This window comes from Phyllobates terribilis, unplaced genomic scaffold (assembly GCF_046119375.1).
Source record: "Phyllobates terribilis strain yellow unplaced genomic scaffold, ASM4611937v1 Scaffold_7__3_contigs__length_470593459, whole genome shotgun sequence".
Taxonomy (NCBI): Eukaryota; Metazoa; Chordata; class Amphibia; order Anura; family Dendrobatidae; genus Phyllobates; species Phyllobates terribilis.
The window spans coordinates 166,158,606-166,186,218 of record NW_027362767.1 but is presented as its reverse complement, the minus strand read 5'-3'; positions in this window follow the sequence as shown (position 1 = coordinate 166,186,218).

The window sequence follows — 27,613 nt, the reverse complement described above, 5'->3', positions numbered from 1 at the left end:
CTGGAGGTCACGTCAAGTGACCGGGGCAGTCTCTGGATGAACGGGCAGAAGGTCACGGCAAGTGACCGGGGCAGTCTCTGAATGAACGGGCAGATGGTCACGGCAAGTGACCGGGGCAGTCTCTGAATGAACGGGCAGATGGTCACGGCAAGTGACCGGGGCAGTCTCTGAATGAACGGGCAGATGGTCACGGCAAGTGACCGGGGCAGTCTTTGGGTAAAGGGTTGGTACGACCTGTGGTGGCTGATGATAGACGTGAGCTCCCAGGTGAGCAGGCGAGAGTCTCTGGATGAACGGGTGGTCACAGCATGTGACGGCGGAGCCTCCAGGAAGACCAACAGACAGGCGGCAGATGAGCGCTCCCAGGTGAGCGGGCAGAAGTCTCTGGACAGGCGGGTGGTCACAGCACGTGACGGCAGAGCCTCCAGGTAGGCTAGCAGACAGGCAGCAGATGAGCGCTCCCAGGTGAGCGGGCAGGAGTCACTGGACAGGCAGGTGGTCACAGCACGTGACGGCGGAGCCTCCAGGTAGGCTAGCAGGCAGGTAGCAGATGTGTGCTCCCAGGTGAGCGGGCAAGCTGGTCCATAGACAGACTGACAGGAGTTGGAAGGCAGACCGTCGGACCTCAGGCAAGCAGGCAGGTGGCTGAAGTGCGCTCCCAGGTGAGCGGACAGGCTGGTCCTTAGACAGACTGACAGGAATAGTAAGGCAGACCGTCGGACCTCAGACTAGCAGGCAGGTAGCAGATAAGCAAGCTGGCAGGAATCTGGCAGGTATCTGGCAGGTAACTGGCAACGGGACCTGAGGGCTGAAGCAGAGTAGTGAACAGTGCAACAACATTGCTCGGGCACCTCCATTTTGGAGGAGGTGCCTTATATATGGTGAAGTCCTCCGGCCATTGGCCGGGGACTCCTTAGGACGGCGCGCGCGGCCCCTTTAAGAGGGAGGGAGAGCGCGCGCGCCCTAAGCACAGTGGCCGGGAAGGAGCGCGCGCTGCCAGCAGAGCGGGAGGAGGACGCCGGGCACGGAGCAGAGAGGTGAGGGGAACAGCGTCCCTGCCTAGCAGAGGGCAGGGACGCCGGCGCTACACAAATGTCACATAGAACTGCAAAACCACACTACACCAGACTATTTTCAACAGATATATTTGTGTCTGAAAAATCATAGGCACACTTTTTTGGGCGGGGGCACCAAAAGGTTAATAAGATGGCTATTTGTAAATTGTGAAGGAGGAAAAAAAAAAGAGGATTTAGATTAAAAAAAAGGATTTTTCCTGGCCCCCGGGACCTGGAGCTAAGTCCAGCAATTTCAGCAACAGGAGCAGTACACAAGACTGTTATGCAGCGTTTGCTGGTATAACCACTGCGTCTCCTATACAGCCTGCCTGCCTGCCTGCCTGATATACCTGGGATGGATATTAGTCCTGAGAAGGACTGTTTGTTTGATCTGGCAGCCTTTACAGACCCTACACTAACTATTTTGCAGGATATATCTGTTAGAACCTTGCTGTTAGGTTTTTTTTCCTTTGCTGGTCACATGACCTTGTTGGCCTATTTAGTCCTGCTCCGCCCTTCTGGCTTTGCTGGACTTCATTGTATATCTACTTTCTAGCTAGCCTGTGCTCTGTATCTAACTCTGTTAGTTTGCTTGGTCTACGGACCTCTATGTTCTATCTATTTTGTTTGTTCGTCTGTCTGCTACTATTTCTGTTAGGAGGTGTCCCATATTCCTCCCAGTCCTTAGTACTTGTAGGGATTCCCTCCCCACATCTATAGGTCTCCGTACAGACTAGATTAGGACTTTAGCAGGTCTGATCGCAGGATCAGGTTCCCTGTTACATCGTAGGGATTCAGCTGAGTCCTATAGTAGGGACAGATCTCCTCTCTTTCCTTAGCTTTGGTAGCAGATCATAACAGTAAGTCCAGCCAGCAAATTCTCTAAGGAAAGATTTTTCTGTTCCATCATGGTGTCGGTTCAGGATTTGGCTCATCGCCTGCAGGGACTCTCTCTGGAGGTGGCCGAGCTCCGTCAGCACGTGAGTAACTGTCCTGGAGCACATTTCTTGGAGCCTAAGGTATGTTTGCCGGATTTATTTTTTGGTGAACACCGAGAATTTTTTTTCATTTAAAAATGCTTGCTTATTGTATTTTCGTTTGAGACCTAAGTCCTCTGGGGATGAATCCCAGCGCGTAGGGTTCATAATGTCACTATTGCGCAAAGAGCCTCAGGAGTGGGCCTTTTCTTTGCAACCTAGTGATTCATGCTTCAGATCAGTGGATAGTTTTTTTTCTGCTTTGGGACTATTATATGATGATCCTGACCGTGTCGCATCAGCTGAGACTGAGTTGAGACGTTTAAAACAAGGATCGGGTAATGTGGAAAAATATTGTACACATTTTCGTCGTTGGTCCACTCAAACAGGGTGGAACGATTCTGCTCTGAAAAGTCTATTTCTTGCTGGGCTCAGTGAAAGGGTTAAAGACCTGCTAATTGCTTATCCTACACCTGAGGATTTGCAACAGGCTATGCAATTAGCTATACGGGTGGATAGAAGACTGCGTGCTAGGGTTAATGAGAGCAAATCCTCTGCTATGTCAGTTTCTGGTTATGATAATGTGTGTACTAACAGTGGTGAACCGATGGAGATTGGATCGGTGGCACCTCGCTCTCAAGAAAAAGACCGTCGTTTTTCGAAAGGCTTGTGTTTCTATTGCGGAAAATCTGGTCATTTGATTAAAGGCTGTGAGCTTCGTATGAAGAAAGAAAAAAAAATGGTCAGTCACGCCCGTATTGCCTGTTTAAATTCCAAGGGTGTATTTTTAGCTGCTTCCACGATTGCTCAGAAAAAATTGATGGAATTTCGGGTGTTTGTTGATTGCGGGTCTACACTGAATGTAATTGATGGGGGATTCGTGGAAAAACTCAATTTAAAACCTGAACCTTTATCATCCCCCATTGCTGTGGTTTCTGTGGATGGCTCCCCTTTGAAGAATATTACTCTCAAGGTCAGTGAATTTCCTCTCACTATTAATGGTGTTCACCATGAGAAATTGGATTTGGTAGTGTTGAATAACTTGCCTTCTCCAGTAATATTGGGTTTGCCCTGGTTAAAATTTCACAATCCTGTACTGGATTGGTCTACCAGTGAAATTAAATCCTGGAGCCATAAATGTTATGACAAGTGTTGTAACGGGCGTATTGCAGCTTTGGATAGGGGAGAATTGCCTGTTCCTATTCAGGATTTTTGGAGAGTTTTTTCTGAGAAAGAATCGCAGGTTTTGCCTCCCCATAGAGACTATGATTGTTCTATTGAATTTGTCCCTGGAGCGACTCTTCCTAAGAGTCGTTTATTTAACCTTACTATTCCTGAGAGGAAGGCTTTGGAGGAATACATACAGACAAGCTTGGCCGCCGGTCACATTAGGCCCTCTAAGTCTCCTGTGGCGGTTGGATTTTTTTTTGTAAAAAAAAAGGACGGCGGTTTACGTCCTTGTCTGGATTTTCGTAAGATTAACAAAATTACGGTACGCAATCCTTACCCACTGCCATTGATTCCTGATCTGTTTAACCAGTTATTGGGGGCCAAGTGGTTCTCTAAAATTGACCTTAAGGGGGCATACAATCTGTTGCGCATGAAGGAGGGTGATGAATGGAAGACTGCTTTTAACACTCCTGTGGGTCATTTTGAGAATCTGGTTATGCCTTTTGGTCTTACTAATGCTCCTGCATTTTTTCAGAATCTGATTAATGACATCCTTAGACCTTTGATCGGTAAAAATGTGGTTGTGTATTTGGATGACATTTTGATTTATTCGCCAGATCTGGAGTCTCATTGGCGGAGCGTGCGTGAGGTATTACAGTTATTAATGGACAATTCGCTTTTTGCTAAGCTGGAGAAATGTGAGTTCGCTGTACAGAGAATTAGTTTTTTGGGCTACATTATCTCCAGCAAAGGTTTTGAGATGGATCCGGTTAAGGTTCAGGCTGTGCAGGAATGGCCTAGGCCTATTGGTTTGAAATCGATACAGAGGTTTTTGGGTTTCGCCAATTACTATAGAAAGTTCATAAAAAATTTTTCTAGTATTGTCAAACCTCTGACTGATCTCACCAGGAAAGGTGCTGATGCGGTTCAGTGGTCTTCTGAGGCCATTGAAGCTTTTGTGTATCTCAAGGAGAGGTTCACCTCTGCTCCCATCCTTATGCAGCCTGATGTTACTAGGCCGTTTTTGGTTGAGGTTGATGCTTCCTCTGTGGGGGTTGGCGCAGTATTGTCTCAGGATAACGGGGATGGATTACATCCCTGTGCCTTTTTTTCAAAAAAATTTTCGGAGACTGAATTGAATTACGATATTGGTAATCGGGAATTATTGGCTATTAAACTCGCATTTGAACACTGGCGCCACTTCTTGGAAGGTGCGGAATTTCCCGTTCAGGTTCTTACGGATCATAAAAATCTGATATATCTTGATGCTGCCAAGCGCCTGAATGCCCGTCAGGCTAGGTGGGCACTGTTTTTCTCGCGGTTTAATTTCTCCGTTACTTACATCCCTGGTACTAAGAATGTTAAGGTGGATGCCTTGTCTCGCAGTTTTTCTCCCATAGTCGGTGCTGAGAAAGAGGAAAACATTTTACAAGAAGGTGTTGTGATAGCTGCTTTAGACTCCGTTTTGGAAGATGAGATTCTTAAAGCTCAGGAGAATGCCCCATCTAACACTCCTCATGGGAGGTTGTTTGTGCCTGGGACCTTTAGGAGAGATTTGTTTGTTGAGTGTCACGAATCTCGGTTGGCAGGTCATCACGGAATCTCTGAGACCAAGAGACTGGTGGGTCACAGTTTTTGGTGGCCTGGATGGCAGAAGGAAGTCATTAAGTGGGTGCGCCAATGTGCTATATGTGCTAGATCTAAGTCCTCACATACTCCTGCTGCGGGGTTGCTTTGTCCTTTGGAGGTCCCCAGTGCTCCTTGGACACATTTGGCTATGGACTTTATAACTGACCTTCCCCCCTCTGAGGGTTTTACTGTCATCTGGGTGGTCGTGGACCGTTTTAGCAAGATGTGTCACTTGGTTCCCTTCGTCAAACTGCCCTGCGCTAAAACTCTCGCTAGGGCCTTTGTCAAGGAAATTGTCAGACTTCATGGCGTTCCTACTGACATTGTTTCTGATAGGGGTCCTCAGTTCGTGGCTCCTTTTTGGCGTGCCTTTTGTGACAGGTTGGGAATTCATTTGTCGTTTTCGTCCGGATATCATCCTGAATCTAATGGCCAGACAGAAAGGAAAAACCAGGATGTTGAGCAGTTCTTGCGTTGTTTTGTGGCAGACAATCAAGAGGGGTGGTCTGAGTTTCTGCCACTTGCCGAATTTGCTCTGAACAATCATACATCTTCTGCTGGTTGTTCGCCTTTTTTTTTGTTGTTCTGGGAGACATCCGTCGTTTGGGTCGTTCTCCAAGTTGGGATCTGCCGTGCCTGAGGAGGAGAATTTTTCCGGTGATTTGGAAAGAGTTTGGACGGATGTGCGTGGTAATCTTCAGGAGGCCAACAGAAAATCTAAAGACTACTTTGATAGGAAACGACAGGAGGTTTTGTTCGCTGTTGGTGACATGGTTTGGTTGTCCTCTAGGAATCTGCGGTTGAGGATTCCTTCTAAGAAATTGGGTCCCAAGTTTGTAGGGCCCTTTAAGGTGCTTCAGGTTGTCAACCAATCTGCTGTTAGGTTAGAGGTTCCTACCTCCTGGAGAATTAATCCGGTCTTTCATGTCTCTCTGTTAAAAAAAGCTGTTGTGTCGGATGGTGACGCCTCTGCCTCTGTTCCTCCGGTGGTGGAGGACGGGGAATATGAAATTTCTCGCATCCTTGACTCTAGACGGTATAGAGGTAGTTTGCAGTATCTTGTGGCCTGGAAAGGTTTCGGACCCGAGGATAACTCTTGGGTGAGGTCAGATGATGTTTCCGCGTCCAGACTTATCAGAGCGTTTCACAGGAGATTTCCTGATAAGCCTGGTCCTAGGGGATCCGGAGGATCCTCTTAGAAGGGGGGGTACTGTTAGAACCTTGCTGTTAGTTTTTTTTTCCTTTGCTGGTCACATGACCTTGTTGGCCTATTTAGTCCTGCTCCGCCCTTCTGGCTTTGCTGGACTTCATTGTATATCTACTTTCTAGCTAGCCGGTGCTCTGTATCTAACTCTGTTAGTTTGCTTGGTCTACGGACCTCTATGTTCTATCTATTTTGTTTGTTCATCTGTCTGCTACTATTTCTGTTAGGAGGTGTCCCATATTCCTCCCAGTCCTTAGTACTTGTAGGGATTCCCTCCCCACATCTATAGGTCTCCGTACAGACTAGATTAGGACTTTAGCAGGTCTGATCGCAGGATCAGGTTCCCTGTTACATCGTAGGGATTCAGCTGAGTCCTATAGTAGGGACAGATCTCCTCTCTTTCCTTAGCTTTGGTAGCAGATCATAACAATATCTCTCCCTAAATCAGCAGCGCTGTCCCTACACTGTCTGATCCGGAGCGACTGTGTCCAAGATGGCGGCGCCCGGTTTTAAATACTCGAGGTGACGCTGTGCGGCCAGCCAATCACTGTAATGGCCACAAACAACATGGCTGCGGCATTACAGTGACTGGCTGGCAATCCCTGCATGTTCATTGGCTCTGTAAAGAGCGCCAAACATGCAGGGCGGAGAGCCGAGCTCCCGCCCGAGTAACCCAGAAATGCTCGGTGCTCGCCGAACATCCCGAGTACCGTGATGCTCGGGCAAGTACCGAGCAGTGTCGAGCATGTTCGCTCAACAATAGTAATAATTAGTGTTGAGCGAACATGCTCGACACTGCTCGGTACTCGCCCGAACATCACTCAAACCTCTGTATTATCCATTTTGGGCCATTTGTATCTAAAAAAAAACAGTTTGAGTGTGTTGCTCACTGTTCAGCCGCAAATATCTCTATTTAAAAAAGTGTGGTATACCCCAGTAAACAATAACTGTGGTTTTGCCATCCCACGGTAAAAAATCTCTATTATTCAGGTTTTGGTAGTTTTTTCCGTAAAGAAAAACAGTAGTGTCTCCTGACTGTTGTGACACAAAAATATATCTGTTGAAAATAGTCTTGTGTAGGCCCAACATCCCAGTGTGGTTTCGCAGTTCCACGGGTCAAATCGCTGTACTATCCAGTTTTGGGCCTTTGGTATCTAAAAAAAAGAAGTTTGAGTGTGTCGCTCACTGTTCAGCCGCAAATATCTCTATTTAAAAAAGTGTGGTATACCCCAGTAAACAATAACTGTGATTTTGCCATCCCACGGTAAAAAATCTCTATTATTCAGGTTTTGGTAGTTTTTTTCGTAAAGAAAAACAGTAGTGTCTCCTGACTGTTGTGACACAAAAATATATCTGTTGAAAATAGTCTTGTGTAGGCCCGACATCCCAGTGTGGTTTCGCTGTTCCACTGGTCAAATCGCTGTACTATCCAGTTTTGGGCCTTTGGTATCTAAAAAAAAGCAGTTTGAGTGTGTCGCTCACTGTTCAGCCGCAAATATCTCTATTTAAAAAAGTGTGGTATACCCCAGTAAACAATAACCGTGGTTTTGCCATCCCACGGTAAAAAATCTCTATTATTCAGCTTTTATTAGTTTTTTGCGTAAAGAAAAACAGTAGTGTCTCCTGACTGTTGTGACACAAAATTATATCTGTTGAAAATAGTCTTGTGTAGGCCCGACATCCCAGTGTGGTTTCGCAGTTCCACGGGTCAAATCGCTGTACTATCCAGTTTTGGGCCTTTGGTATCTAAAAAAAAAGCAGTTTGAGTGTGTCGCTCACTGTTCAGCCGCAAATATCTCTATTTAAAAAAGCGTGGTATACCCCAGTAAACAATAACTGTGATTTTGCCATCCCACGGTAAAAAATCTCTATTATTCAGCTTTTGGTAGTTTTTACCATAAAGAAAAACAGTAGTGTCTCCTGACTGTTGTGACACAAAAATATATCTGTTGAAAATAGTCTTGTGTAGGCCCAACATCCCAGTGTGGTTTCGCAGTTCCACGGGTCAAATCGCTGTACTATCCAGTTTTAGGCCTTTGGTATCTAAAAAAAAGAAGTTTGAGTGTGTCGCTCACTGTTCAGCCGCAAATATCTCTATTTAAAAAAGTGTGGTATACCCCAGTAAACAATAACTGTGATTTTGCCATCCCACGGTAAAAAATCTCTATTATTCAGGTTTTGGTAGTTTTTTTCGTAAAGAAAAACAGTAGTGTCTCCTGACTGTTGTGACACAAAAATATATCTGTTGAAAATAGTCTTGTGTAGGCCCGACATCCCAGTGTGGTTTCGCTGTTCCACTGGTCAAATCGCTGTACTATCCAGTTTTGGGCCTTTGGTATCTAAAAAAAAGCAGTTTGAGTGTGTCGCTCACTGTTCAGCCGCAAATATCTCTATTTAAAAAAGTGTGGTATACCCCAGTAAACAATAACCGTGGTTTTGCCATCCCACGGTAAAAAATCTCTATTATTCAGCTTTTATTAGTTTTTTGCGTAAAGAAAAACAGTAGTGTCTCCTGACTGTTGTGACACAAAATTATATCTGTTGAAAATAGTCTTGTGTAGGCCCGACATCCCAGTGTGGTTTCGCAGTTCCACGGGTCAAATCGCTGTACTATCCAGTTTTGGGCCTTTGGTATCTAAAAAAAAAGCAGTTTGAGTGTGTCGCTCACTGTTCAGCCGCAAATATCTCTATTTAAAAAAGCGTGGTATACCCCAGTAAACAATAACTGTGATTTTGCCATCCCACGGTAAAAAATCTCTATTATTCAGCTTTTGGTAGTTTTTACCATAAAGAAAAACAGTAGTGTCTCCTGACTGTTGTGACACAAAAATATATCTATTGAAAATAGTCTTGTGTAGGCCCGACATCCCAGTGTGGTTTCGCAGTTCCACGGGTCAAATCGCTGTACTATCCAGTTTTGGGCCTTTGGTATCTAAAAAAAAAGCAGTTTGAGTGTGTCGCTCACTGTTCAGCCGCAAATATCTCTATTTAAAAAAGCGTGGTATACCCCAGTAAACAATAACTGTGATTTTGCCATCCCACAGTAAAAAATCTCTATTATTCAGCTTTTGGTAGTTTTTTCCGTAAAGAAAAACAGTAGTGTCTCGTGACTGTTGTGACACAAAAATATATCTATTGAAAATAGTCTTGTGTAGGCCCGACATCCCAGTGTGGTTTCGCAGTTCCACGGGTCAAATTGCTGTACTATCCAGTTTTGGGCCTTTGGTATCTAAAAAAAGCAGTTTGAGTGTGTCGCTCACTGTTCAGCCGCAAATATCTCTATTTAAAAAAGTGTGGTATACCCTAGTAAACAATTATTGTGGTTTTGCCATCCCACGGTAAAAAATCTCTGTTATTCAGCTTTTGGTAGTTTTTACCGTAAAGAAAAACAGTAGTGTCTCCTGACTGTTGTGATACAAAAATATATCTGTTGAAAATAGTCTTGTGCAGGCCCGACATCCCAGTGTGGTTTCGCAGTTCCACGGGTCAAATCGCTGTACTATCCAGTTTTGGGCCTTTGGTATCTAAAAAAAAAGCAGTTTGAGTGTGTCGGTCACTGTTCAGCCACAAATATCTCTATTTAAAAAAGTGTGGTATACCCCAGTAAACAATAACTGTGATTTTGCCATCCCACGGTAAAAAATCTCTATTATTCAGCTTTTGGTAGTTTTTTCCGTAAAGAAAAACAGTAGTGTCTCCTGACTGTTGTGACACAAAAATATATCTGTTGAAAATAGTCTTGTGTAGGCCCGACATCCCAGTGTGGTTTCGCAGTTCCACGGGTCAAATCGCTGTACTATCCAGATTTGGGCCTTTGTTATCTAAAAAAAAGCAGTTTGAGTGTGTCGCTCTCTGTTCAGCTGCAAATATCTCTATTTAAAAAATCGTGGTATACCCCAGTAAACAATAACTGTGGTTTTGCCATCCCACGGTAAAAAATCTCTATTATTCAGCTTTTGGTAGTTTTTTCCGTAAAGAAAAACAGTAGTGTCTCCTGACTGTTGTGACACAAAAATATATCTGTTGAAAATAGTCTTGTGTAGGCCCGACATCCCAGTGTGGTTTCGCAGTTCCACGGGTCAAATTGCTGTACTATCCAGTTTTGGGCCTTTGGTATCTAAAAAAAAAGCAGTTTGAGTGTGTCGCTCACTGTTCAGCCGCAAATATCTCTATTTAAAAAAGTGTGGTATACCCCAGTAAACAATAACTGTGGTTTTGCCATCCCACGGTAAAAAATCTCTATTACTCAGGTTTTGGTAGTTTTTTCCGTAAAGAAAAACAGTAGTGTCTCCTGACTGTTGTGACACAAAAATATATCTGTTGAAAATAGTCTTGTGTAGGCCCGACATCCCAGTGTGGTTTCGCAGTTCCACAGGTCAAATTGCTGTACTATCCAGTTTTGGGCCTTTGGTATCTAAAAAAAAAGCAGTTTGAGTGTGTCGCTCACTGATCAGCCGCAAATATCTCTATTTAAAAAAGTGTGGTATACCCCAGTAAACAATAACTGTGGTTTTGCCATCCCACGGTAAGAAATCTCTATTATTCAGCTTTTGGTAGTTTTTTCCGTAAAGAAAAACAGTAGTGTCTCCTGACTGTTGTGACACAAAAATATATCTGTTGAAAATAGTCTTGTGTAGGCCCGACATCCCAGTGTGGTTTCTCAGTTCCACAGGTCAAATTGCTGTACTATCCAGTTTTGGGCCTTTGGTATCTAAAAAAAAAGCAGTTTGAGTGTGTCGCTCACTGTTCAGCCGCAAATATCTCTATTTAAAAAAGTGTGGTATAGCCCAGTAAACAATAACTGTGGTTTTCCTCTTCCACGGTTCTAATCTACTCTTTATTACCCTTTTTCCATTGATAGTGCAAGTGTAAGCTATTTTACTTCATTTACAATGGGCAAGGCGCGTGGCAAGGGATGTGGAAGTGGACGTTCTGGTGATGGTTCGTGCAGAGGACGGGGCCGTGACCAAGGTGAAAATGTGCCACAACCAACAGCCACATCTTCTCGCTCCCACTTCTTGACCGAATTACTAGGGAAGCACAGAACAACACCAGTATTGAGAACTGATCAGTGTGAACAGGTTATTAATTGGATAGCAGATAATACTTCCAGTTACCTGGGCACCACCACCTCCGGTCTGTCTTCCACACGGTCAACTCTTAGTAGCCGTGAATCTCGACCGCATACTCCTCCTCACCCTGATGCTCCTTCCTCCCACCATGCCAAGTGTCGTCAGACAGCAAGTGATCCCACACTTGGACACTCTGAAGAGCTGTTCACTGGTCCATTTCCATATTTGGGCCCCTGGCCTGATACGCTTGAAGTGTTGGAAGAGGAGATCCCATGTTGCGATGCCCAAATATTTGAACAGCCACGGCCACAGGAAGTTGACGTTGGCAATCTGTCACAAGAGGTGGACGATGACGAGACACAATTGCCAGGAAGTGAGGAGGAGGATCGTGGTGCGCAAGTGGAAGAGGAGGAGGTGGTGGATGATCTAGTAACTGACCCAACGTGGAAGGAGGACATGCAGAGTGAGGCCAGCAGCACACAGGGGGAGGGAGGCAGAGTACCCCAACAGGCAGGAAGAAGCAGTGTGGTGGCCGCAGACAGAAGGCAGGCAACCGTTCCCCGTAACACCAACACAAGGGACGTTGCCAGTACAAGCGGTAGGTCTTCCAGAGTCTGGAATTTTTTTAAAGACTCTGCTGATAACCCCAAAAAGGCCACATGTTCCACCTGCCATGCCAGCATCAGCAGGGGTGACAAAACTACCAGCATGACCACCACCAGCATGACCAGGCACATGGCAGCAAAGCACCCGACTTTGTGGGGCGAAACCCAGGGTCCACGACCAGTGTCAGCGGGTGTCACCACTGCTTCTTCCACTGTTGTGCGTGCAATAGAACCCCCTGTTGTGTGTGCAAGGCAATCCCCTGTCCATACTGCATGTAAAGATGCCCCCTCCTCTCAGTCTTCACTTGTTATGGCAGTTTCTCAAGAAACAGCATCAACGTCCACGTCCACGTCCCACCGCAGCGTTCAATTGTCCATATCCCAGACCTTTGAACGAAAGCCGAAATTCGCAGCTAACACCCCACAGGCCACAGTCCTAAATTCGCACATTTCACGACTGCTTGCATTGTAAATGCTGCCTTTTAGGCTGGTGGAGACGGAATCCTTCCGCAATCTTATGGCGGAGGCCATCCCTCGGTACTCGGTCCCCAGCTGACACTTTTTTGCCCGGTGTGCTATCCCCGCACTACACAAGCATGTGTCCCAAAGCATCTGCCGTGCCCTCAACAATGCAGTTACTGGGAGAGTCCACCTGACAACGGACACGTGGACAAGTGCTTGTGGCCAGGGACGGTACATCTCTCTGACGGCACACTGGGTAAACATAGTGGAAGCCGGGACCCAGTCGGACCTTGGGACGGAACACATCCTCCCCACACCGAGGATTGCGGGCCCTATGTCAGTCAGAGTTGCCCCCACAGTGTACAGCTCCTGCGCATCCTCCTCCTCCTCCTCCTCATGTTCAGCCTCCATCTCAGATATCACCACATCAGTTACAAGCTGGAAGAATTGCAGTACTGCCTCCGCCAAGCAGCAACAGGCTGTGCTGAAACTCATAAGCTTAGGTGATAAACCTCACATTGCTTGTGAGTTGTGGACAGCTGTGAAAGAGCAGGCAGATCGGTGGCTGAGACCGCTGAACCTACATCCCGGCATGGTTGTGTGTGACAATGGCCGTAACCTGGTGGCGGCTCTGAGGCGAGTTGAGATCACACACGTACCATGCCTGGCTCATGTGCTTAACCTCGTGGTTCAGCGGTTTCTTAAATTGTACCCCGAGTTGCCAGATCTGCTCGTGAAAGTACGCCGCCTGTCAGCTCATTTTCGCAAGTCGGCTACAGCTTCCGCCACCCTTGCTGTGTTGCAGCAGCGTTTGCAGCTTCCGCACACCGACTGGTGTGTGATGTCCCCACATGTTGGAACTCTACCCTCCACATGTTGCAAAGGATTTGTGAGCAGAAGAGAGCAGTTGTGGAGTACCAGCTGCAACAAGGCCGTCGATATTCAGGTCAGACTCCACACATAAGACCTCAGGAGTGGACCTGGATGTCTGACATATGTACCATCCTGACAAACTTTGAGGAGGCCACCAAGATGGTGAGTGGCGATGACGCCATCATTAGTGTCAGCATCCCACTTGTCTGTCTTTTGCAACGCTCTCTGCAGAGAATTAAAGAGGAGGCATTGCAGCCAGAATATGATGAGATGGATCAAGAAGCCGTAGCGGGCGATTACACGCAGCCCAGAATCATCTCATCCCAATGTGCATTGGGGGACAATGAGGGAGAGGAGGAGGAGGAGGAGGAGGAAGAACAGGAGCTGCTATCATGCGTTGTAGACGGTAGTACCTGTACAAGTGTCATACCGTCGGTTCAGCGTGGGTGGCCTGAGGACAGGGGGGAGGAGGAAGAGGAGGAGGAGGAGGAGAGCATGGTCAGTCGTCATCTTGGTGAGGACATGGAAATCTTGCCCGTTACCAGTCTCTCACGCATGGCTGACTTTTTGTTACGCTGCCTTAACCGTGACCCTCACATTGTCAAAATGTTGGGTGACAGTCATTACTGGTTGGTGACACATGTAGACCCCCGCTACAAGGAGAACTTTCACTCTCTTATTCCTGAGGTGGAGAGGTCTACAAAAATGGGGCAATACCAGAAGGTCCTTGCTGCAGAACTCTTAAAAAAATTCCCATCTGAACACGCTGGCGGCAGAGGTCACAGTTCGTTGCCCAACCAAGGCGTACAGGCGAGAGAGATGCAACGCCAATCCAGCAGAGGCAGGGGAACACTGTCAACGTTCTGGGACAGTTTTCTGACACCCGCCCAGCTTACAGGCCCTGAGGCGCGGGGTACTCTCACAAGGAGTGGAAAGTTTCAAAAGATGGTGAGGGAGTACCTTGCCGATCGTACCAGCGTCCTCCGTGATTCCTCTGTGCCTTTTAATTATTGGGTATCCAAGCTGGACACTTGGAATGAACTCGCTCTGTACGCCTTGGAGGTCCTGGCCTGCCCTGACGCTAGCGTGTTATCGGAGCCTGTTTTTAGTGCCGCTGGGGGAATTATAACTGATAAGCGCACTCGCCTGTCAACTGACAATGCTGACAAGCTGACCCTTATCAAAATGAACAAGGGCTGGATTGGGCCAGACTTCTCATCACCACCAAATGACAGCAGAGTAACATAAAGTCAAATCCTCTGTGTTATTTCGGGAGGTGTATTCACATGCACCGCTTCACACCCTCACATGGGTATACGCTTCCTCGTTTCGGCTTTTTAATCTTCTTCTCCTTATCCTCAGCCTCCACCACCACTATACAACCAGGGTGCCAGCATTGCAAGTTCCTCTGTCCTTATTTTTGGCAGCTTTTGCTTGCAAGGCATAAGCAAATACTATGGGACACCCACTCCCCAATAATGGGACTTATGTTTGTAATATGCTGTACTGCATGGCTCTTGTAAGGGGCATTGCAAGTTGCTCCATCCTAATTTTTGGCAGCTTTTGCTGGGAAAGCATAAGCAAATACTATGGGACACCCACTCCCAAATAATGGGACTTATGTTTGTAATATGCTGTACTGCATGGCTCTTGTAAGGGGCATTGCAAGTTGCTCCATCCTAATTTTTGGCAGCTTTTGCTTGGAAAGCATAAGCAAATGCTATGGGACACCCACTCCCCAATAATGGGACTTATGTTTGTAATATGCTGTACTGCATGGCTCTTGTAAGGGGCATTGCAAGTTGCTCCGTCCTAATTTTTGGCAGCTTTTGCTGGGAAAGCATAAGCAAATACTATGGGACACCCACTCCCCAATAATGGGACTTATGTTTGTAATATGCTGTACTGCATGGCTCTTGTAAAGGGCATTGCAAGTTGCTCCGTCCTAATTTTTGGCAGCTTTTGCTTGGAAAGCATAAGCAAATACCATGGGACACCCACTCCCCAATAATGGGACTTATGTTTGTAATATGCTGTACTGCATGTGACGCACCCCCTGGGCCGTGTGTACATGTGTGTGGGATACCCGGTGCCGGGTCTCTGGGATCTGTAGTCTCAGTGGCGGTGACCCGGTCCCTTGGCTCTGGCTGGTCAAACCAGTGGCAGTCTTTCTTAGGTTTTGAGGTTAATTCTCCGACTGCGCCACCCGTGGATTGCGGTCAGGGAGTACCACCGCAGCGAGGCAGACCGCTGAGGCTGATGCTGTGTGTGCAGCATAGAATGGGATAACTCCCCTCGGGAGGAGTATAGCCTCAGGGCAGTGAGTGTGGATGATGGGGGTGATGGTGCATGAGCGCAGCAGGAATGACTCAGAGTCTTTGCAGTGCAGTTCAGGGTCTTTACTGATGATTATAAGGTAGACCCTCCCGGGAGTACTGGCTAGCATAAGAGGCCTGGTCAGTCTGTGAGCAAGCAGGAGTTCCCCTGGCCAGGTGGAGTTGTAGGCCTCCCCGTCTGTCTGCACTCTTCCTGGCTACCTTGCTGTAAGCGGGTAGAAGTAGCCCACGTCCCTGAGTGTACCGTGTAGTGCTCACCCGTATGACTAGTGACTTGGGGCCTTCTGTTAGCCTCCGCTCCACGACGGTGGTGCTGGTCCCTTGCTTGTGACTGAGCCTCCGGGCTTCTATGGCCAGAGGACCTGAAATCCCCTGCCGGCTGGTTTCTGCTGCTGGATATATAAGTCCTCACAGCTTCGGACTCCTGTGTCCCGTTACTATTGTCTTCTGCGAGGGCGAGCTCTGCTCAGCTTCCAGCCCCTGGTCTTTAGCTCCTAGCTCCTACAGAGCTCCTTGCTGTTACTTTCCCTTGCTCTCACTCTGACTCTGACTGTGCTCTGACTCACTCAACCCCGCCCCAGATCCAGTTTATAAGGGCAGAATTCTCCCCTCCCAGGATTGGGGCAGGAGGATGTTGCATGTTTAAGGGATCCTGACCAGGAAACCTCCCACTTGCTCTCCGACGTAATATCTCTATTACTGTGGTGACCAGACCCCTGGGGTGCCACACATGGCTCTTGTAAGGGCCATTGCAGTTCCTCATAATTTTTGGAAAGCCTTCCATTCACTGCTTAGGCCAACAGTGCACAGGAGACCCAGTTGCTATAAATGGAAAAAAAGGTTTAGTTAACGCCCTCTGACCTCCATGTCATTTCCAAGGGGCATTGGAGTGGCTCGAAAATTTTGGTAGGCATTGCACTCACTGTATGCCCTATAACTGTGTAGCCGAACCGCTCCTTTTGTTACAGAAACATATCCTACAAGACATATCTGGTTGACTGGCCTGATATTGATGTGAATGGTCCCTGTTCCTCCTGCTCTTTCTCCTTTGCCACTACCTCATCCATCATTTATCACCTGAAGATTTGTTTTAATGGGAGTCATAGAACTTGGATAGTAGCAGGAAAACATCCAGCAATCCTCGGAGGAGATAGGATATGCGCCAAAACGCTGACCACCTCAGGCCTAGCCGCTGCTACCTACATGTGCTTGCATTACAACAAAACAAAGCAGATGCTAACTTCTATCATCCTCATCATGCTCCTCACCTTGAAACTCTCAACTCCCCTGATGGAGAAGCCAGGGCCCACCGGAGGAGTCTGATAGTCCGGTGGGCTCGGCCAATGCTGCCCTAAAGCAGGCCAGGCTAAGAAAAGTGTGGGAAATGTTACCGGGACAAATAGGGGTGGCTGGGGACCGAGTATGGACACCCGGCCACTCCCTGGAGGCTGGGGAGCAAGCGGGGACACCCGGCCATCAGGCGGCTGGGGACTGAGTATGGATACCAGGCCGCCGACACAGCAATGGCGTGGTGGCCAGATTCCACCTCCACATGCCTAAAAGGCCCAATTTAAAGTGCAAGCAAGCAAGCAGTATGGTATTGCAGCCTGGGGGTGGGTGGGTGGCAGGCTGCATACCTGCGCTTGCATTGCAAGGAATGGGAGAGGTACAATTGAACACTGCCCTGGGACAAGGACTTGAATGGGGATAGTTGCAAGTCTGCAACGACAGGTGCAAGGTGGGAGGCATCTTCGCATGTACCATGAACAGGGGTTTGGCATGCACACACTACAGCGGAATAGGCTCTCCTTCCCACTAAATGCACTGGGGAGGGCACAGGTAATGTTTTGGTATACGCGCTTAATCTTATGTATAAGGCACACCTGATCAAATGTGGGCGGCTGGGGACTGAGTATGGATACCTCGCTGCCGAAGCAGCCATGAGGTAGTGGCCAGCTTCGGCTTCCTCCAAACTAAAAGGCCCCATTTCAAGTGCAAGCTAGCAGTATGGAATTGCAGTCTGGGGGTGGGTGGGTGGCAGGCTGCACACTTACACTTGCATTAAAAGAAAACATAGCAGATGCTAACTTCTGTCATCATCATCATGCTCCTCACCTTGGCACTCTCAACTCCACCGATAGAGAAGTCAGGGCCCACCGGAGGAGTCTGGTTCTCTGGTGGGCTCGTCCAATGCTGCCTAAAGCAGGCCGGGCTAAGAAAAGTGTGTGGGGGGATGTTCCAAGGAGAAATAGGGGCGGCTGGGGACCGTTTATGGACACCCGGCTGCCCCCAGGCGGCTGGGGACCGTGTGTGGACACCCGGCCGCGGGGCGGCTGGGGACCAAGTATGGACACCCGGCCGCCGAGCGGCTGGGGACTGAGTATGGATTCCGGGCCACCAACACAACCATGACGTGGTGGCCAGATTCTGCCTCCACATGCCTAAAAGGCCCAATTTCAAGTTCAAGCAAGCAAGCAGTATGGTATTGCAGCCTGGGGGTGGGTGGGTGGTAGGCTGCATACTTGAGCTTGTATTGCAAGGAATGGGGGAGGTACAATTGAACACTGCCCTGGGACTAGAACTTGCATGGGGATAGTTGCAAGTCTGCATCTTCTGATGCGGTAAGGATCACTTATGATGGGCACACTTTTAGACAGTGACCTGGGAGTCAGAGATGCTTCCAGGGGTCTTCCCCATGCTGTTCCCTTGTCTTTTCAGCACTTTTTGCATGTGTCACACAGCACATGGCCAGATAAGGTTGTAAAATGTTAAAATGACATTTCACGGTGAATGCATTTGTCATAGTTGAAAGCAATACAAAAGTGCAAAAAGGCATAAAAAATGCTACTTGTGAACATAGCCGAAGGTGTGGAGGAGTAATTTTGTTTTTGGTCATTTATTTTAACTTATACACAAGTCTTTACCCTGGAAAGGATGTTCCTTAACATATTTCACAGGAAAAAAGTTTCACTTTCGTTTTTGAACGTTTTATTGTGAGCCTGTAAAAGTGGCTTAATACCTCTGACCACGTTGTTGACAGCAGTGACCTGGGGGTCAGAAATGCTTCCTGAGGCGATCCCCATGCTGTCCCCATGTCAATTGAGCACTGTCACTATCGTTTTGGGCACTTGTTAGTCTTTTAAAAGACTGCCGGGGGTGTCACCGCAAAAATGCTCGAGTCTCCCATAGACTAACATTGGGCTCGTTGCTCGGGTCGAGAACCCGAGTATCACGGCGAGCTCGGCCCGAGCTTCGAGCACCCGAGCATTTTAGTGCTCGCTCAACACTAGTAATAATATGTGTGAGGGTACCCCAGGAGAGTTCCAAATGTGTTTGGGTAGAATATATATCCCATGGGGGTAAAATTGAAAAAAGTTGAAAAAAAAAATTTTTTGGACTTGGTCATTTTTCCGCCATTTATCAGACTTTCAGAGAGGGGAAATGTCAGTGAGCGCTCCTATTTCAGTTTCAGAGCGATTCGCCCGATGAGTCCATGATATTTAGTCGTTTCTGACAATTTTCTGAATTTTTGAAAATTTCACTTTTTTGTGAAAATATCCACTAAATGAGGGAATAATATGTGTGAGGGTACCCCAGGAGAGTTCAAAATGTGTGTGGGTAGAATATATATTCCACGGGGGTAAAATTGGGAATAGTTGAAAAAATTTTTTTGGGGGTCCTAGCATTTTTCCGCCGTTTATCAGACTTTCAGAGAGGGGAAATGTCAGTGAGCATTCCTATTTCAGTTCGAGACCTATTCGCCTGATGACTCCTTGATATTTAGTCGTTTTCAACCAATTTTCGGAATTTTTGAAAATTTCACTTTTTTCTGAAAATATCCGCTAAATGAGGGAATAATATGTGTGAGGGTACCCCAGGAGAGTTTCAAATGAGTGTGGCTAGAATATATATCCCACGGGGGTAAAATAGAAAAAAGTTGAAAAAAATTTTTGGGGCTTAGTATTTTTTCCGCCGTTTATCAGACTTTCAGAGAGGGGAAATGTCAGTGAACGTTCCTATTTCAGTTCCAGAGCGATTCGCCAGATGAGTCCTTGATAATTAGTCGTTTTCAGCCAATTTTCGGAATTTTTGAAAATTTCACTTTTTTTGTGAAAATATCCGCTAAATGAGGGAATAATATGTGTGAGGGTACCCCAGGAGAGTTCCAAATGTGTGTGGGTAGAATATATATCCCACGGGGGTAAAATTGAAAAAAGTTGAAAAAAAATAATTTTTGAACTTACCGTAGTCATTTTTCCACCGTTTATCAGACTTTCAGAGAGGGGAAATGTCAGTGACTGTTCCGATTTCAGATCCAGAGTGATTCGACTGATGAGTCCTTGATATTTAGTCGTTTTCAGCCAATTTTCTGAATTTTTGAAAATTTCACTTTTTTGTGAAAATATCCGCTAAATGAGGGAATAATATGTGTGAGGGTACCCCAGGAGAGTTCCAAATGTGTGTGGGTAGAATATATATCCCACGGGGGTAAAATTGAAAAAAGTTGAAAAAATTTTTTTTTGGACTTGATCATTTTTCCGCCGTTTATCAGACTTTCAGAAAGGGGGAAAAGTCAGTGAACGTTCCTATTTCAGTTCCAGAGCGATACGCCCGATGAGTCCTTGATTTTTGTCGTTTTCAGCCAATTTAATGAATTTTTGAATATTTCAATTGTTTGTGAAAATATCCGCTAAATGAGAGAAATGTCAGTATGTGTGAGGGTACCCGAGGAGAGTTCCAAATGTGTGTGGGTGAAATAGATATCCCACGGGGGTAAAATTGAAAAAAAAAATTTTTGGACATAGTTATTTTTCCGCCGTTTATCAGACTTTCAGAGAGGGGAAATGTCAGTGAGCGTCCCGATTTCAGTTCGAGAGCGGTTCGCCTGATGAGTCCTTGATATTTAGTCGTTTTCAGCCAATTTTCTGAATTTTTGAAAATTTCACTTTTTTGTGAAAATATCCGGTAAATGAGGGAATAATATGTGTGAGGGTAACTCAGGAGAGTTCCAAATGTGTGTGGGTGAAAGAGATATCCCACGGGGGTAAAATTTAAAAAAGTTGAAAAAAATATATATTTGGACTTAGTCATTTTTCCGGCGTTTATCAGACTTTCAGAGAGGGGAAATGTCAGTGAGCATTCCGATTTCAGTTCCAGAGCAATTCTCCAGATGAGTCCTTGATATTTAGTAGTTTTTAGACATTTTTCAGAATTTTTGAAAATTTCACTTTTTTGTGAAAATATCCGCTAAATGAGGGAATAATATGTGTGAGGGTACCCCAGGAGAGTTCCAAATGTGTGTGGGTAGAATTTATATCCCATGTGGGTAAAATTGAAAAACGTTGAAAGAAAAATTTTTTGGACTGAGTCAGTTTTCTGGCGTTTATGAGACTTTCAGAGAGGGGAAATATCAGTGAGTGTTCCGATTTCAGTTTCAGAGCAATTCAACCGATGGGTTCTTGATATTTAGTCGATTTCAGCCAATTTTCTGAATTTTTGAAAATTTCACTTTTTTTTTTAAATATCCGCTAAATGAGGGAACAATATGTGTGAAGGTACCCCAGGAGAGTTCCAGATGTGTGTGGGTAGAATATATATCCCACAGGGGTAAAATTTTAAAAAGTAAAAAAAAAAATTTTTTTGCACTTAGTCATTTTTTCGCCGTTTATCAGACTTTCAGAGAGGGGAAATGTCAGTGAGCGTTCCGATTTCAGTTCCAGAGTGATTCGCCTGATGAGTCCCTGACATTTAGTCGTTTTCAGCCAATTTAATGAATTTTTGAAAATTTCAATTGTTTGTGAAAATATCCGCTAAATGAGGGAAATGTCAGTATGTGTAAGGGTACCCCAGGAGAGTTCCAAATGTGTGTGGGTAAAATAGATATCCCACGGGGGTAAAATTGAAAAAAGTTGAAAAAAATTTTTTTGCACTTAGTCATTTTTCCGCCGTTTATCAGACTTTCAGAGAGGGGAAATGTCAGTGAGCATTCCGATTTCAGTTCCAGAGCGATTCGCCCGATGAGTCCTTGATATTTAGTTTTTTTCAACCAATTTTCTGAATTTTTGAAAATTTCACTTTTTTCTGAAAATATCCGCTAAATGAGGGAATAATATGTGTGAGGGTACCCCAGGAGAGTTCCAAATGTGTGTGGGTAAAATATATATCCCATGTGGGTAAAATTGAAAAAAGTTGAAAAAAATGATTTTTGGACTTAATCATTTTTCCGGCGTTTATCAGACTTTCAGAGTGGGGAAATGTCAGTGAGCATTCCTATTTCAGTTCCAGAGCGATTCGCCTGATGATTCCTTGATGTTTATTTGTTTTCAGCCAATTTTCAGATTTTTTGAAAATTTCACTTTTTTGTGAAATTATCCACTAAATGAGGGAATAATATGTGTGAGGGTACCCCAGGAGAGTTCCAAATGTGTGTGGGTAGAATGTAAATACCACGGGGGTAAAATTGAAAAAAGTTGAAAAAAAATAATTTTTGGTCTTAGTATTTTTTCTGCCGTTTATCAGACTTTCAGAGAGGGGAAATGTCAGTGAGCGTTCCGATTTCAGTTCGAGAGCTATTCGCCTGATGACTCCTTGATATTTAGTCATTTTCAGCCAATTTCCTGAATTTTTGAAAATTTCACTTTTTTCTGAAAATATCCGCTAAATGGGGGAATAATATGTGTGAGGGTACCCCAGGAGAGTTTCAAATGATTGTGGGTAGAATATATATCCCACGGGGGTAAAATAGAAAAAAATTGAAAAAAAATTTTTTTGGACTTAGTCATTTTTCCGCCGTTTATCAGACTTTCAGAGAGGGGAAATGTCAGTGAGTGTTCCAATTTCAGTTCGAGAGCGATTCGCCTGATGAGTCCTCGATATTTGTCGTTTTCAGCCAATTTAATGAATTATTGAATATTTCAATTGTTTGTGAAAATATCCGCTAAATGAGGGAAATGTCAGTATGTGTGTGGGGACCCCAGGAGAGTTCCAAATGTGTGTGGGTAAAATATATATCCCATGTGGGTAAAATTGAAAAAAAAAATTTTTGGACTTAATCATTTTTCCGGCGTTTATCAGACTTTCAGAGAGGGGAAATGTCAGTGAGCATTCCGATTTCAGTTCCAGAGCAATTCGCCCAATGTGTCTTTGATATTTAGTCGTTTTCATACAATTTTCTGAATTTTTGAAAATTTCACTTTTTTGTGAAAATATCCACTAAATGAGGGAATAATATGTGTGAGGGTACCCCAGGAGAGTTCCAAATGTGTGGGGGGACCTAGTCATTTTTCCACCGTTTATCAGACTTTTAGAGAGGGGAAATGTCAGTGAGCATTCTGATTTCAGTTCCAGAGCGATTCGCCTGATGAGTTCTTGATATTTAGTCGTTTTCAGCCAATTTTCTGAATTTTTGAAAATTTCATTTTTTTGTGAAAATATCCGCTAAATGAGGGAATAATATGTGTGAGGGTACCCCAGGAGAGTTCCAAATGTGTGTGGGTAGAATATATATCCCATGGGGGTAATTTGAAAAAAAAGTTGAACATTTTTTTTTCAGACTTAGTCACTTTTCCGGCGTTTATCAGACTTTCAGAGAGGGGAAATGTAAGTGATCATTCTTATTTCAGTTCCAGAGCTATTCAACCGATGAGTAGAGATGAGCGTTGTTCTACTCGAACTGTTCGCCAATCTCAAATTCGAGCTGTTTTGGGCGGTGTTCGAGCCGTTCGGCGAACACGAACAATTTGAGAAAAATTCGGCTGTTCGAGGTTATGTTCGATAACTGTTCGTGCACCAAAATCATAACTGGATTTTTTCTCAGTAATGATGAAAATTAATGTTAATACGCAGTTTGAGTGTTCAGCGGGGTGGGGGGAGGGGCAGGGGATGGATCTCTGCAGGAACAATGAAGATCTCCATTTTTTTTTCTCTTTCCCGCATTTGCAGTGGGGAGGTGCAATCTGTCAGCCTATCAGCAGCGCACACACGGAGCGAAGTGCTTTTTTTCACACAAGCAAGGGCATGTGTCATTGGCAGTGTATGTCACATGTCCTTGCCCTATAAGACCAAGCCATTTTCCCCGTCGCCACCATTTTCTCACTGCTGCAGCTGCGTGTTAGACGGCACCGCTGTTGCTGTGTGCGCTATACCTTGTTAATTTCAAGCCAATTTTCGCACAAATATACAGATAGCTTGGGAGTAGGGAATAGTTGTGATTGCAGTCCTTTTAAGGACTAGGTTACAGCATTTCCTACGACTTTTATCAGGGAGGTCTGTGCTCTTAAATAGATAGGTTGTGGGAGTAAAGACTAATTGTAATTGGAGTCCTTTTCAGGACTAGGTTACATGAGTTCCTATCAGTTTTTGCCAGGCAGGTCTGTGCCAGTGCTGTGCAAGTTTTTTTCACAGCATTTGGCTGAATCTAGCAAAGCTAATCCTTTTTGGCCTATTGCAGAGTGTGTTAGTCAGTGGAGTAGCATATCTGTGTTGCAAGATATAACACCTGTGTATAGAATACCAATTTTTTTACTGCACCTAGTGAAGTAAAATCTTTTGGGCATAGCATCATTCTATTAGTCCATCTATACTGACCTCCATCAGGTTGCAAATTAAAAATAATTTTTTTCTTCATTTAGCTCTGAAAAAATATTTGGGCTTCTAGCAGAGTGTGGGACTTGTTCTATTAGTCCTTCTATACTGACCTCCAGCAGGTTGCAAATTGAATATAATTTTTTTCTGCATCTAGCTCTGAAAAAATAGTTGGGCTTCTAGCGGTGTGTGGGACTTGGTCTATTAGTCCATCTATACTGACCTCCATCAGGTTGCAAATTAAAAATAATTTTTTTCTGCATCTAGCTCTGAAAAAATATTTGGGCTTCTAGCAGTGTGTGGGACTTGGTCTATTAGTCCATCTATACTGACCTCCATCAGGTTGCAAATTAAAAATAATTTTTTTCTGCATCTAGCTCTGAAAAAATATTTGGGCTTCTAGCAGTGTGTGGGACTTGGTCTATTAGTCCATCTATACTGACCTCCATCAGGTTGCAAATTAAAAATAATTTTTTTCTTCATTTAGCTCTCAAAAAATATTTGGGCTTCTAGCAGTGTGTGGGACTTGTTCTATTAGTCCTTCTATACTGACCTCCAGCAGGTTGCAAATTGAATATAATTTTTTTCTGCATCTAGCTCTGAAAAAATAGTTGGGCTTCTAGCGGTGTGTGGGACTTGGTCTATTAGTCCATCTATACTGACCTCCATCAGGTTGCAAATTAAAAATAATTTTTTTTTGCATCTAGCTCTGAAAAAATATTTGGGCTTCTAGCAGTGTGTGGGACTTGGTCTATTAGTCCATCTATACTGACCTCCATCAGGTTGCAAATTAAAAATAATTTTTTTCTGCATCTAGCTCTGAAAAAATATTTGGGGTTCAAGCGGTAAGTGGGACATGGTCAATAAGTCAATCTATACATACCTCGATAAGGTTGAAAATTAAAAATAATTTTTTTCTGCATCTAGCTCTGAAAAAATATTTGGGCTTCTAGCAGTGTGTGGGACTTGGTCTATTAGTCCATCTATACTGACCTCCATCAGGTTGCAAATTAAAAATAATTTTTTTCTTCATTTAGCTCTGAAAAAATATTTGGGCTTCTAGCAGTGTGTGGGACTTGTTCTATTAGTCCTTCTATACTGACCTCCAGCAGGTTGCAAATTGAATATAATTTTTTTCTGCATCTAGCTCTGAAAAAATAGTTGGGCTTCTAGCGGTGTGTGGGACTTGGTCTATTAGTCCATCTATACTGACCTCCATCAGGTTGCAAATTAAAAATAATTTTTTTCTGCATCTAGCTCTGAAAAAATATTTGGGCTTCTAGCAGTGTGTGGGACTTGGTCTATTAGTCCATCTATACTGACCTCCATCAGGTTGCAAATTAAAAATAATTTTTTTCTGCATCTAGCTCTGAAAAAATATTTGGGCTTCTAGCAGTGTGTGGGACTTGGTCTATTAGTCCATCTATACTGACCTCCATCAGGTTGCAAATTAAAAATAATTTTTTTCTGCATCTAACCCAGCCAATAGTTTTGGCCTAATACCACAGTTTGGCCACTCAGCTCTGCTCGGTTACCATCCATTGTTTTTTTGTGCAAACAACTCCAGAGTTGTGAATTAGTTAACCACCAAAATGAGTGGAAAAAGGCCTGCTGCTGGTGGAAAGGGGAATAGGCGTGTTGGGAAGGGGAAAAAAGGTTGTGTCCGTGGGGTAGGTGTTAAAGCAACAGTAACATCTGCAGAAGAAAGACCATCTTCCAGCCAAACTAAAATGTCTACTTCTTTTAGCGGACAATGTGATAAGATCCCTTTCTTACGGCCACGCCAATCGCTACAAATTCCAGATGAGGCACAAAAACAGCAGGTGCTTCAACGGATATCAAGTGCTCCTTTAAGTGGGCTCTCCTCCACATCAACTTCAACATCACAAATACTCCAGTCCTCAAAGGTGTCACCCAAATCGCACTTGCTTCCTCACAGCTCCCAAATCTCCAGCTGCCCGTCTGAGTATGAGGTAGAACAGATGGTTGAGTCTGCAGAGCTGTTTACTCATACTATAGCCTGGGAATCAGAGGTCGACTCCAGCGCTTCTGTGAATCCAGACGAGGAAATGATCTGCACTGATGCCCAGAATCTTTATGAGTCGGATCCAGGACCAGACGCAGAAGGTTCTGACCATAATGTAGACCCTCATTCCCAAACTGTAACTCCTGTTGGTGGAGACAATGAGGAAGACGATGATAAGACTCAAATACCTGATTGGAGCGACAACTTTAGTTTTTTGTCAGGGCAGGAACAGGTTGGCTCTGAGGACGACGGGTGTGATAACGCACAGGGTGATGATGATGAGGTCGGAGATCCCACTTACTGTCAACCCACAGTCAGCCAAGAGATGAGGTCAGCAGAGGAGGTGGAGGAAGATGCTAGTGACGACGAGGTCAGGTTGCGCCTTCCTGGACAGAGACGTAGTACTGGAAGCACGTCAACAACTGCATCCTCAAACACAACTCTGCCTCTCACCACAAGTCGTGGTGGCTCTTCAGGTCGCATGGGTGCTAAGCCTTGCATAGCCTGGGCATTTTTTCAGATCGATAAAGATGACCCAACTCATGTTATCTGTAACATTTGTCAGCAAAAGCTAAGTAGAGGCCAAAAAATACATAGTTTGAGTACTTCATGCATGAACCGGCACATGGACATGAAGCATAAGTTGCAGTGGGAAGCTCAGTGTGCTACAATGCGGCCTAGCCGGCCGGGCCAATCACCGTCTGCCATATCTTGTGCATCCGCGGCCTCTTCATCCTCTGTGACTGGGGGGACAGCAGTCACACCTGTTTTGGGGCGCAGACCTGCCACCTCTTTACCCGCAACAGCCAGCGTGATTGGCAGGTCATCATTTTCTTTGGAGGTGGTAACACCAGCTGGTGTTGAGCGCTGTCCGACATCGATAGCACCACCTTTGGATCAAGGCAACCTAACATGTCCGCCTGCATCTTCCTCACAGACCGGCAATTTGCCGGGGACACCCTTATCAACGCCGTCTAAGCACAATAGCCATCCCTCGGTCCCTCAGATGTGGACAAGTAAAAGACCATTTCCTCCTAGCCATGAGAAAGCTAAGAGGTTGAATTTCACCATCTGCAAGCTCTTGGCTACAGAAATGCTGCCTTTCCGCCTGGTGGACACAGAGGATTTTCGAGACCTTATGTCCGTCGCAGTGCCCCAGTACCAGATGCCCAGTCGGCACTACTTCTCAAAGAAAGGTGTGCCTGCGCTCCACCAGCATGTCGCACACAACATCACCGCTTCTTTGAGAAACTCTGTATGTGACAGGGTGCATTTCACCACAGACACTTGGACGAGTAGGCATGGACAGGGGCGTTACATGTCGCTGACTGGGCACTGGGCAACTATGGTGACAGCAGGACAAGGGGCTGCTGTCCAAGTCTTGCCGTCCCCACGAGTTGTGCGTCAATCCTCTTTATGTCAAAGTTCCTCCACTGCTTCTGCCTCCTCAACCTCCTCTCGGTCTTCCACCTGCACCCAAAGCCTGTCTGGTCATGCCACAAGCTTTCTAACTGCGCAGAAGGGATCCTGCACACCTCCTTACTATGCTGGCAGTAGGGCTCAACGTCATCAGGCGGTTTTTACATTGAAATGTCTGGGAAATGTGAGTCACACAGCTGAG